The sequence below is a fragment of the Mesoplodon mirus genome (genome assembly GCF_964341445.2).
Source record: "Mesoplodon mirus genome assembly, chromosome: 6".
Lineage (NCBI taxonomy): Eukaryota > Metazoa > Chordata > Mammalia > Artiodactyla > Ziphiidae > Mesoplodon > Mesoplodon mirus.
In genome coordinates, this window is record NC_138982.1 from 94,411,110 (window position 1) to 94,424,263 (window position 13,154).

Consider the following 13,154-nt stretch of genomic DNA (forward strand, 5'->3'; position numbering starts at 1 on the left):
TGCATTTGTGTATTCGCTTTTCATATTATTTAAACCTTGTAGTTTTACACAAGGTTTACACAAATTTCTCTGTGTCAATAGCTAGTTCCTGAGACAGTGTTCTTATTTTGTTTTAATAGCTTTATTTTTTAGAGCAGTTTTAGGGTTGCACAAAAATGACTCAGAAAGTAGAGCTCCTGTATACTCCCTCCCGCCATTTGCCCTTTCGTCGATTATTAAAAGCTTGCAAAAGGTGGTACTTTTGTTACAGTGATGAACCAGTATTGATACAGTTTTATTAACTAAAGTTCATAGTCTGTAGTAGGGTTCAGTCTTTGTATTGCACGGTTCTCAGAGTTTCCACAAATGTATAATAATATCATATATCTACCATTATGGTATCATGTAGAATAGTTTCACTGTACTAAAAATGCCCTGTGTCCCACCTATTCATTGCTTCCCTCCCCCACTGCCTCCACCATACACCTCTTGAAGCCCTGGCAACCACTCATCTTTTTAATGTCTCTATAGTTTTTGCTTTCTTCAGAATGTCTTATAGTTGAAATCATATAATATGTAACATTTTCAGACTGGCTTCTTTTACTTAACAATATGCCTTTAAGGTTATCCCATGTCTTTTCATAGCTTGATAGTTGATTTTTTTTTTATTACCGAATGATACTCCATTACATGGATGTAGCACAGTTTGTTTATCCACTCACCTATTGAAGGACATCTTGGTTGCTTCCAATTTTTGGCAGTTATGTATAACACTGCTATAAATATTGGTGTGTAGGATTTTGTGTGGACATAAGATTTCAGCTCATTTGAGCAAATATTTAGGAGCATGATTTCTTGATATTATGATAAGCCTATGTTTGGTTTTATAAGAAACTCCCAAACTGTTTTCCAAAGTGGCTGTACTGTTTGCATTCCCACCAGCAGTAAGAGTTCCTGTTGCTCCATTCCACCAGCATTTGGTGTTGGACAGTGTCTTCAGGATGTAGTCTTGATTGGAGGTATAGGTGTGCAAGATGTGGGTGGAAGATGTAACTTCAGTTCCTATACTTTGACTAGTAAGTGAGAAGCAGGGGCAGTGATGACTGAAGTGACATCAACTGAATCCTCATCTTATAGCCAGGATTTTTGACTTAGAGACTCTTCATTGAAGTTTGTTGTTTGGGTATTTCAACGTTAAATTTCATGATCTATCTTAAACTAAATAGAGTAAATAATAGAGTTTTCCACTTCTGGGACATTTAAGTTCTATCTAGAATATTCACCGATAGTGATAGTCTATTTAGATTTCCAGACTGGAAAATAAATATTAATTAAAATATATAATGTCTTAACGTAGTTGAGGTGAATTTTAGTTTAAGACTCTTAACGTCTCTGGGTTTTAGTTTTCTTAGATATGGGAAAAACCTCTAAGAAATCTCTAATGTTTCAGGTCAGAAACAGTAGTCTCATATAGTCTAATGAAACATAGGATTGTGTAACAGAAAATTCAGTTATCTAGGTATATAGACTCTGAAGTTTTCTGTAAATAGCAGCCAAACAAATATCCAGAGTGAGTAAAACCGTCAAATTCAAGCATAGTAAAACCCTCTGCCAAAGGTAAAATGGCATAAATGTTTACTTATTTATAATTTGCTCTCTAAATTAGTGATGAATCCTAACATAATCATAGGAGTGTAACCAATTATGTAACTATGGGCTCATCACTTAATATTCTTGGACCACAGTTTATACATCTTGAGGGTGGTGATCCTTCCAGTTAGCTGCCTTTTAGCTTCAAGCTCTAAGACTCTCTCCAGGACTGTTAATGGGCATTTTGAATTGCCACAAGGTTCCAGAAGTAAGGAGTAGAAATGTCATAGTGATTGCTTCTTCTTATAGACTTCTCAAGAATGGCCAAGGTTATGGGAAGCCAGATGTATGTTTAAAACTGTATTTTCGCCTTGTAGTTTTAACGTAGATCTAATAAAACTAACTTGTTTTAGTAACATCTTTATACTTCTTTCTCACATTTGGTAGCCCTGAGATTCTTCTTGATCTAGCAGTGTAATCCATGAAATTTTACTTTTTAGGTTATTAGATCAGTGAGAAGGTGTGTAACTTCTAGGACTAGGAATTTGAGTGGCGTAAGTGTTTTCATTGGATGTAGTAATATATGATGGGGTAAACTTGTATCTCACTTTTACATCTTTTTTAGAAACTTGAAACATTTCTAACTCAGGAACTATCTTATAACTACCATTTCGTAAATAAATTTAGATTTTTTTGGCTTTTTATGTGGGAGCATATCATTGTGGAATCTTTATAAATTTTGGTTGATTGTGTGTAGATTTCCATAGATGATGACAGATTACATAATGTTAACTGATCACAATGAGGCAACTGTGTAAATTCTGTGTTTTAAGTGTCCAAGTAAATTTTGTCACTATCTTAAATTCAATTCTAAAATAAAGTTTATTAGCTTCTGTGCTGGTATAGCATATTTCTAATTGGATTTTTCTTTCATCGATGTTCAATATTCTGATAATGTTCAGTGGCCACTGTGTTTATGCAAAACTTACATTTGATAAATGATCATAATTCATAATAATGTACTATTCTTGGTACACTGTAGCAAGACATAAATTTTTGATTTATGTTTCTGCTTTATGTTTCTTTTAGTAGGAATATATTTTTAAACATTCACTTCTGTGTTCCCTTAGATTTCCAAATGTAACTGAGGCTAAAACGTGCCACTGTACATGGAACTCTGGATGTTTTGCTCTATAGAATATAAAAGAAACTTCTTAGAATGTTCTCAGGGTTGGAAGGCAATTGAATATTCTTTTTAGTAGTATGACTCTTATCTAACATGTATTACACACTGCTAATTGGGAATATTATAAATTCTCTGAACAATCTTTTTTTTTGTTGTTCTGTAAATAATGTCACTAGGGACATTAGTATTTTTAAGCTAAAAATGAAGGACAGTAATACTAGAAATAGTAATTTGGAGTTCATTGACTAAACCAGCATTTCCCTGAGAGATTCTGTACTTTATGAGTACATGAATCAAAATGTGTATTTTAATGTTCCTGTTGTATTAAAAATAAACTTCTTTGTGGATTTGTTTTAAACGTAAGGGCAAGTGGGAAAAAAAGTCAGGCATCAGTTTTGAACTAGCTGTGCTTTGATTGATTGCTAAAATATGAGTAGCCCGAATTTTTAAGGCAATTTCACACAAATGTGATAAATATAATAAATAGAAAAATAAATAGATATAGCAAATGGCATGCAGTGTATTCCCTGTGTAGCGGGTGAAAGGTAGAAATTATAGTTAGGTAAGTTTATTTGCTGTGGAAATAGATATTAAGAGTGCATAATAATGCAAGCCTCTTGCTTTGAGAATGGGTGGAATAATGATTTCTGGTAGAGGCAGCCTGCATGCCTCGCTTGATGTTTATAGTAAACCTCTTCCTTCTCCAGTATCACTTTTTCCCCACTTCCCCCTCCCCGCCAAACAGCTGAACCTCACACTGAGTTGGTGCTTCTCCAGCTGTGTCTAAACCATTCTGAGCTGGTATTTCTGGGAAGAGTAATTCAGTGATTTCTGGCACACATAACGTTTTCAAGTGTATGTGTGGAGTGGGCTTCAGGAATCATGTAGAGAAGGGACAATTTATAGTTTCAAGCACAGGGAAGAGGAGAAACTTTATAACATATTGCTTAAAGTTTTAGTGGCAAAAGTCAAAGTGGGTGTGAAGGTAGTTGCAGGTGACAAATATGAAATTGACAGGAGATGCCTTTCTTCAGTGATGTGGCTGGCAGTTTCGTCAGTTGACCATTTTAATAGAAAAATATTTACTCTTTCATATAAAAAGTTATGTATTAATCTCCTGTTCTTCAAGCCCTGGTGTTGGACACTGTGTTTTTTTAGAACACCCAGAGGTGATGGCATAACGATAATCAGATTTTCCATATTTGAGAACTGCTTCAGTGAACCAGAGTGCTACAACCCATTTTCCCCTCCCACACTCCGGTTTGCAACCACTGGAACAAAACCAGAAGTCAACTGAGGTGGAAAAATAGCTCTGAGTTTGATAACCTATCTGTGAAAAAAATAAAGGCTTTTAAACAATTCATGCCAAAGAGTAATACACAGATGCTGTCTTATTATTAATATCATTTGAAAGCCCCTGGACCATTCTTTATGCGCGTGTGTTTTAGAAAACAAATCATAGTGTGCATAGCTTGTATAATAATACTCATTCTAAATAATATATATATATATATATTTTTTTTTTTGCTGTACGCGGGCCTCTCACTGCTGTGGCCTCTCCCGTTGCGGAGCACAGGCTCCGGACACACAGGCTCTGCGGCCATGGCTCGCGGGCCCAGCCGCTCCGCGGCATGTGGGATCTTCCGGGATCGGGGCACGAACCTGTGTCCCCTGCATCGGCAGGCGGACTCTCAACCACTGCGCCACCAGGGAAGCCCTAAATAATATATTTTTTAAAAAAGTATTTTGACATTAAAAAATTAGTTCTAGAAGATGCTAGCCTTTATTTAAAATCCTTCAGGAGCATCAGGCAAAATCTTTTTCTCTATTGACCATTTGGCTGAACAAAGAAAAATGTATAGCCTGCTACATTAATAAAGTGCCTTTCCCTCTAAAGAACTACAAATCACCCTACTTGCTGTTTATTACAATTCATGAGATAGTGTACTAAGAACATTTTGAAACTGATATACTAAAGAGAAATGGTTAAGTTAAAAGTTGAAACAAAACAACATCAGCTACAACAATAATAACAGTAAGGGCAACAACAAAACACAAAGCTGCAAACCAACCTGCTTGCATTCCTCATACCTCTGTATGACAACATTGCTTTGGCCAAAGGATGATGCATTAACTGAAATGTTTAAATTGGTATAAACATGAGTACTTGTTGATTACACGGTCATGGAAGCAGTTTTGAAATTCCTTGTGGGTTTTCAGTTTAACCATAGGAAGAGATTGACCTGTGTACACAGTTTGGGTTCTGTGGAATAGTTTTAATTATTATGGGATCTCACAGGTTAATGGCCTTGTTTATAATCCCACATCAAGTTCCACATTTTCTCCTGGGCAGCCCTGTACATTGTGAGAAGGACATGAGGAAAGAGTGCAGGAATCTGGTGGTGTGATGCCATTTCTCCTCCAAGGGTTCTTTGTAACCTTGGTTGGTTTCCTGACTCCAGTAGTGTTTTTTCAGTCTTTAAATTATTTTCTGGATATTCACAATATTTGTTGGCTAAGACATTTCAGCATCAACAAATGAAGATGTCGTTTGTTTCAGACTAAAGGTTACTGTTGCTCCATCAGTCTGTTAAATAGTTTTGCAAATCCAATAGTAGTTTCTAGTAAAAATACTGTTGTTTTTTTTTATTACAGTAACCATTTACAGGAGAATTAATCTTAGGGAAGTTATGTTATCTATAAATAATTTGTACAGTATTGAATGCATTCCATTTATTCTATGAAGTATCTATTGTTTAATGATGCAAGAGAGGGGATGGTTTATACCCCTTTAAAAAACAATTTTATATTTTAAATATTAACCTAATCTTTCTATTTCTCTTTTTATTTACTAATGGTGAAAATTGCAGTGCTTTTGCATTTCATGAGGACAAGGGACAAGTTGCAAGTAGAAAAATATGATTTCTAAGTAAGTCAAAACAGGTTACTGATAGGTTTGAACATAAGTATTTTAATATAAACATACTCAGTTGCTATTTAATTTTTTCTATATGTATCTGCATTCTAGGCATTGTTTTTCTTTTCAGTGGAAGAACAGAGGAAGTAGAAGATTAATTTGTGACATTTTAAAATGATAATACATAATTTGGATTCAGAGGAAAATAGTAATCAATGCTTTTAAGTAGAAATATTTCTGCCAAGTAGGAAATGGAATTTTCTCTAGAAAAAGTGAATATCTTCCTGAGATTAATTTATCACGAATGAATAGAAAGTTTATTTAGTCTTGATAAGAATGCTTTCATTCATATTTAAAGCATCTGAGAGATGTGAATATACTTTTCTAAAGTTTGGAAATGAAGGGGCTTATTTCTTTAACACACTATGAGAGTAGAGGCCACAAGAAAGTTTTCTAGACAAATGTTTTCAAAGTTAAACAAAGGGAGTCTGTCAGAGTGGGCAGGTGAGAGCTTGCAGAATCTTTGACTCTTAAGGACTTTATGGCCAACTACACCCATGCTGCTTTGCTAACTGGATACAGAGTAATTTATGTGTTGATTTTCATGTAAGTCAAACGTGAAGGGTTTCTCTAGCAGTTTCCTCTTTGGCATATATTTTCAAAATATGAAAGAACACAAATTATTCTGCTATTCAGATATTCAAATTTAAGACTAAATCCACTGTCCACTGTTTTAAAGTTTTAAATAAAGTGTTTACAATTAATCCATTTATTTGCTGTTTATTTACTTTTTTTCCCCAGCCCTGTGTTAATACCATTCAGTCTCTAACACCTGGTTTATTAAGTATTAAAATTTTTATTGCAATTCATTTAAATTCCTTCCAGGTCAAAATATATATTATATACATGTGATATTTTGATTTTAAAATGGGAGAATTTTTTTCCTTGCAGTTTAGAGTTGATTAAAGGTTCATAAATTGCTGAGTGATAACCATTGTATCGTAAGACAGTAAGCCAACTCACAAGACTCAAGTGCGCTTTATGGTTGAATACCTTTTATGTTTTTCAGTCTTAAGGCAGTTTATTAAAATTGATGTTTTCCTTTCAGTAAATATCTGGTGACATTCAAATTTGATAATTAAAATCCTGAAGCACTCAAGAAAGAATGCCTGTTTTCAGTTTCATAATAACAATACTCCCACAAAGAAGGTTGATGAATGATGTCTTTCAAGTGGCAGATTTGTTATTTAGTTAAAGAGAGCTCCTTTGGCAGATTTTTACGAATCTAAATTGAAGTTTGTTTATAAAACAGACAAGCTGCAGTGATAATTCTATAGCCTGAGGAATGCTTGGAAATCTAGTCCAAGAAGCATCTTTTTTTCCCGGTGATTTAACATAGAAGTGGAGTTTCCGGGAATCCAAACAGATTAGCATCCAGCACTAATTGGGTAGGTCATAAAATAGTACTCATATCTCACAGTTTTGAAATAAAGTGCTTCAGGAATATTCAGTTTTCTAAACCCATTTTAATATTAATCTTTGTCTCTTTAAGCTCATTATTGTCAGAGCATGAGTTCTTGTTGGAGTTTGCATTTATACATGAGTTGTTTCTAGATGTGTTAATTATAGCAAGATACACATAGATCATTACAGAAAGTACCCATTTATAGATTTAAATCATAAAGAGAGATCGAGGCTGCCTGTCTTATTTGGTAGAATCACTGAGGAACAGATTAAACTCAGAGACAACTTAGATTTATTTTTGAAATGTGTTACTTTGAACATCTGATCATGTGATGTAATCACATGTAATCATAGATGTGTGACTATGAGTTTCCTAGGGCTGCTGAAACAAATTACCGCAAACCTGAAGTTTATGTTGTCTTAAGTTGATTCTCTCACACTTCTGGAGCCTAGAAGTCTGAAATCAAGATGTCAGCAGGGCCATGCTCCCTCCAGCTCTCTAGGGCAGGATGCTTTCAGGACTCTTTGTAGCTTCTGATAGATAGCTCCAGGCACTCCTTGGCTTGTGGCAGCATAACTTCAATCTCTGCCTCTGTCATCACCTGGTGTTCTCCTCTGTGTGTGTCTCCAAATTTACCTCTTAGGAGAGCACCAGTCATAATGACTCAGGGCCTAGCCTAATGGCCCTATCTTACCTTTATGACATCTACAGAGACCCTATTTCTAAATAAGGTTACATTCCTAGGTAGGGTTGAGGTAAGGATTTCAACATATCTTTTTAGGGGGCACAGTTCACCCATAACAGTGACCGAATACAGCACAATTTATACTATGGAAGGGAAAGAAAATTGAAACTCAATAGAGTATATGTCATGAAAGTGTGAAAAACTTTGCTCGGTAGAAGATAATGCTAAACAAATTACTTAAAATTATTTTTGAAGGGTCTGTAGCTCAAATAATTTTGTAGGTTTTTTTTTCAGGTTTATAATAAAAAGCTCGGTGAATTAATTTATTGATTAATTTTTATGCATATATTGAAAAGCATGGTGAAATTGACTTTCATCAATAATAAATTTTTATATAAATTGAAATAAGTGAACTTATAAGTATCTTGTTATAACATTCTTACTGATTTCAATGTATAAAATGCCATCTCTTTAGAAATTATTAGTACTATGAATATGTATATTTAATTAATTTACAATATTAATAGTAGCCCTGATTACCCCTTGATTAAGAATCCCTGTTTTATTCTTTTATTTTTGTGATAAGCTCTGGATGATTAATTAAAATAGTTAATTACGACTTACATCATCATCATTAAATCTGCGTTTACAAAGTTTTCTGTATTGCAAATTAAAAAAAAAATGTGGGAGGTATTTTCCATGTTGGTGGCATAGAGGAGACTACACTTCACGTTCACTTTGTGTCTTTACTATTAAGATACAAAGTATTGTAAGTATGATTTCAAATTAAGATTTTAGAGAATCAACTCAAGGATTTTAGGAAACAAGAGTAAATTATTCCTGAACATGGCATGTTGAGTGGCTTAAACCAGGGGTCAGCAGACTGTACAGAGCTAGACAGTAAATATTTTAGACTTTGCGAGGTCCCTGGTCACTAGTCAGCTCTGCCTTTATAGTAGGAAAGCAGACATAGACAGTATTTAAATAAATTGGAATGGCTGTGTTCTAATAAAACTTTATTTAGAAAAACATTGTGGTAGACTAAATTTGGCCTGGGGGCTGTGGTTTGCCAACTGTTGCCTTAAAGAATCTAAATTTTGGACAGTACAATTTTAAAAGTGTTTTGTCAGCATGGGCTGAGTATATAAATTGCATAAACTAGGAATATGTTTGGATAAAAGTAATAGTACCTGAGCAACAGTAGTTTACATATATAGGGATATGTAATTCTCAGCAGTGCTGTCAGAGACTAAGCTCTTTCTGACTTTGTAATGTCCTTCCTTAGTGTGTTGGGTTTGTCCTCATTCTAGTCACCTAATGTCTGTAGAATTCCTGCTGCAGCTCCATATTTTTTTAAGGCTACAAGACTGAGGAGAGAAGGGCAATGGTATGTATGCCTGTTCTCTTTATATTATTGATCAAAAAGCTGTCCAGGAACCTTTCTACCAACTTGTTCCCTCCAGCAGATTCTCTTAGGTCTTTTTAGGCCTGAAAAATGTGATATCCAGAACAATAGTGAAAACATTTAGATAAAAATTTTTTCTATTCTTGTTGGCTTTCTAGGGAAAAATATTTAAAATTAAAAGAAGGAACAAATTTACTAAGACAGTTTCATCTTGAACTCATTATCTTTTAAAAGAGAAAACAATTCTGTTTCCTTTTTTCATTGAATAATACCTCATTCTCTTTTAAACCTTGATGACTGGAAACTTATGTTCAGACCCAAGTAATTGAAAGCAAATAATTAGTTTCAATAGGTAAGAAAGATTGAAATTATGTTTTATAAGCCTTGTATTATTATCTTTGTAATCAAACATACCTCAGAAATGTGTGGTAGGTATTCCAGTTCCATTTTCTGTCTGGAGAAGCTAAATTGGAGGTTACATGACTTGACAGGAATTTTATATATTCACGTGTGATGTATTTCTAAATGATGTCTTATTACCAGTCGGCATGTGTGAGCCTGCGGCTGTTGGCAGCTGAAGGGTATTGTCTCAGGAAGACTCATTTGAGCAATTAGCATATTTTATACTTGTGAAAATGAGGTGTTTTCTCATCTTCATTAAACCACTATTGATATCGTATGTCAGATGGTCAGTAAAAGGAACGTTTGTTTTTTTTTGCAAGACAGCTTATAGTAGTTAAGTTCAGGACTGTTTATCTGAAACATGTTTTTTTGTTGTATTTACATGTGTGTTTGAGAGAGAGAGAGAAATGTTGCCTGTGACTTTTAAAACTTTAGTTTCTCCAGATGAGCAAAGTCTTTTCCTTTGAGGAAATGGGAAAGGTTACCTAAGTATTTCCTTGCTGAGATATATTAATGAAAATAAAATTTAACTCATCTTGCAGGTACTGCAAACATTTCAGTTTTTGTTCTAAAGGTTTTTTATGGGGTATATTGATTTTCTATGGTTGTAACAGCATGTGGAGCTGTCAAGTTTATTCTTTTCGAGAAAAATTTAATTTGACTAAAGATCTCTATTCTTGTCAAACAGGTCTCATTTATCCGATTAAAGTAGGTTTGTACGGATTCAAGTCCTAAGAAACAGAGAATTCTCCTTACCAAATTTTTTGTGATTTTTTTTCCCCTGTATAATTCTAATTTTAGTTTATTCTCCACGGAGTTGGATATGTAAAAATTTTGTTTTTATAAAGCAACTGAAGTCGTAAAGTTGGTAATTTATCACAATCTTTCACCCACTTTACCAGTATTTGGTAAACTACAGCCTGTAAGCCAGATCCAGCCTGTGCTTCTTTCTGTAAATAAAATTTCAGTGGTACTTGGACATGTCTTTCTGTGGCTACAGTGACAGACGTCAGTAGTCACCACAGAGACTATATGGCCCACAAAACTGAAAATATTTACTATGTGAGCCTTTATTGAAAAAGTTTACTGACCCCTGCATTATTGATATAATCTTCTATGGCAGTCTTAGAAACTTGGCATTTTTAACATAAACATTTTCTTCCTCTTGATTTTCTATTCTGTTCTGCTAGTGATGCTTTATGAATTACTGATCATTGTGACCTTCTGAGGACAATAAAATGTTAATGGCAGGGAGTCAATGATTGAGAGCTAAATCTTTATTAGACCCCTATTTTCTATCTTGTGGCAGTATGATGTGTTTAATTTGTATATAATTTTAAAGTGTGATAAATTTAAACTTTTTTTGTACGGTTTTTTTTGTTTGTTTTAAACACAAGGTACACAAAATATGTCATTAATGTCTTTGACAATCATCTAATCTAAGGGCTTCTGTACATAGCCCATGGACCAAATGATGCATTCTAACCCTCTAGAATGGTTAAGTATAGGTTCCTGACTTCCTACAATACCTCTGCCTTTACCAGTTGGGATGTGAGTTTCCATGTTTTTAAAAGTACCCTAGCTATTTCTGCTATCCTGCCTGCTCTTAAAATCCCCAAGTCAAATCATCTCATTTTATGTATACAGTCACCTCGGATCATTGAAATGGCACAGGTGAGGCTAGAAGCCCAGATCTGTTCAGAACTCTTTTTGCTTTTCTAAGCTTCCTTTATCACCACTGTAGGTAGGTGACCACTCCCAGTGGTAAGTCATTTTAAAGGATCCCAAGACAGATAAGTTTCTGAAAGGCTTTTGGAAGAGTTTTGTTGGAAAAAAAGGATTGAAATTCTTTTTAATATTCTTTTCAGATTGGCCTAATCACTATCCTTGGAATTTACCTTTGCATGCCAGCCTTTTAGCCTGCCATTTTCCCTTCATCTTCCTATGTCCCCCCCACCCCCCATTTAGCAGACTCTCTTTCTTATTATTGGTATAGCTGAAGCTCCCACTCTGCCCTATTCATATGTTATTTCAGCATTTTCTGATCACTCCAGCCAAAATATCTCTTTTCCCTCTGACATTTATCAAGACCTTTCTTGTGACCCTTAACCAACCGTATATTGTCAGATATTGCCATCTTAAAATGCTGATAAGACAGGTCATTTTAAATGTCTCATTATACGTTGTTTAAAGGCAAAAATCACTTCTCCTTTGTATCTCCCACAGTATCAAGAACAGTGCTTCAGAGGTGGCCGACACTCACGAAAATATAGGATTGTTTCTCTAGAATTACTGTAGGATTATTTGAAAATTCTGATTTATTCCTTGTTTATGAGCTACTAGGGCCTAGAAACATGAGAAAATGAAAGTGTTACATGGGAAAGTGTCTGATGAAGTGTCCAAAGGCTTATTAGCTTTTAGAATTTGTAGATAAACTCTGAATATCAACTTTTTCAGATTTGGCAATAAGTGCCATTGATTTTAGAAGGAAAAAAATGTCCATAAGCACAGTAATACCACTGTTATTTATCATGGAATGGTTATATTTTACAGGAATTCTTAATTTTTTTTTTTTTTTTGGCTGGCCTGTGGGATCTTAGTTCCCCGACCAGGGATTGAATGCGTGCACCTTGCAGTGGAAGCGTGGAGTCCTAACCACTGGACCACCAGGGAATTCCCAATTTTTAATTCTTTGTGTATGCAAAATATCCTTAATGTAGTGACATTTTTGGATAAAGTTGATGAAATTACTACGATTTGGAATCACTTTAATGGAGTGTCCTTATGGCTACCCTTAGTACCTATGAAATAAACCCCTGAAAAACTCATAGTGCCACCATGCTGCCTGTTCCTACAGACTACACATGGCAGTGAACATATTTTACAGCTTTCCTATTGACATACTAGCTTTCCATCTGAGCTCTTACGAATGTTTTCACTTCCTCTTATTTTAACATTTCTTCAAAGACTGCTTTTGTTTTTATGCTGTGTTGTATTTATGACCCTGAATGCACAGAACTTTTCAGCAACTGGGGAATCCTCCCAAACTCTATGCTTTCGACATGAATAGTCCAGTTTCGTTTGGTGTATATTATTGACAGAAGTGCTTCATCCTCTTCATTACTTGCTGTGCAGCAGATCGTCATTATATCATTTCACGACTCTTCAGGGAGTGTATAAATACATGTGCACAAATGAAAAAAAGTCTTATTATGGTGATCACCTTGTGTTGTTACTGATGGAGTTCCCTGTTACAGATAAGGATTTTGAAACTTGAAAATTCGTTTTCAATTTTGAGCTAAGATTTTTTTTTTTTTGGTATTTATGTATTTCCTTAACCGCCATCTTTTTTTCTTCCCTTTTCAAAGACAGGGTTGGACAGTTAGATCTGGTATTCTTGCTGTAAAGCTGAAAGCTTTTTAAACTTTTTTTGGGGGCGTGGGTCACGAGCATACCAGCTCCAAGGGACATCTGAGACATTTTGAATATGTAGACAGAGCTTTTAAAGAAAGGAATTGCTGTTCT

General features: G+C 34.7%; 1 protein-coding gene across 5 annotated transcripts in view; it reads left to right on the top strand.

Annotated features, from left to right (window-relative positions):
- The window catches only part of CBLB (Cbl proto-oncogene B), a 209,397-nt gene that overhangs the window by 15,967 nt on the left and 180,276 nt on the right, over nt 1-13,154 (top strand). The window lies entirely within an intron of this gene.